The sequence below is a fragment of the Varanus komodoensis genome, unplaced genomic scaffold (genome assembly GCF_004798865.1).
Source record: "Varanus komodoensis strain SLA01 unplaced genomic scaffold, ASM479886v1 scaffold3, whole genome shotgun sequence".
Lineage (NCBI taxonomy): Eukaryota > Metazoa > Chordata > Lepidosauria > Squamata > Varanidae > Varanus > Varanus komodoensis.
Genome location: NW_025335761.1, coordinates 63385843 through 63386176, shown reverse-complemented (window position 1 = coordinate 63386176; position 334 = coordinate 63385843).

Here is a 334-nt window from a genome sequence, read left to right as displayed (position 1 = left end):
CTTCGCTTCCCCGCCCGCGAAGCACGGGGGCAGCCTCTGCATCCGCGGGGCGCCCGGTCGGGGAACACGGCCCGCCCGTCCCCCGCGCCGCCGGGGCTGGCTCGCCCCCCCGCCAAGTGGCGCGGGAGCGCACGCGGCATCCCCGCCACGCACCTGCTCGGGCGTCCCCGGTGCGGCGGCGGCCGCGGGGGCGCTCCGCGGGGATGCGCAGGGTGCGCGTCGGCGCGCCAGGACCCTCGGCGGCCCCGCGCGCCGCCCCGATCCGCAATGCAGCAGCGCCGAGGGGGCCCCTCCGGGGCTGCGGCCGTCTCCCCCGCCGCCGCCGCCGCCGCCT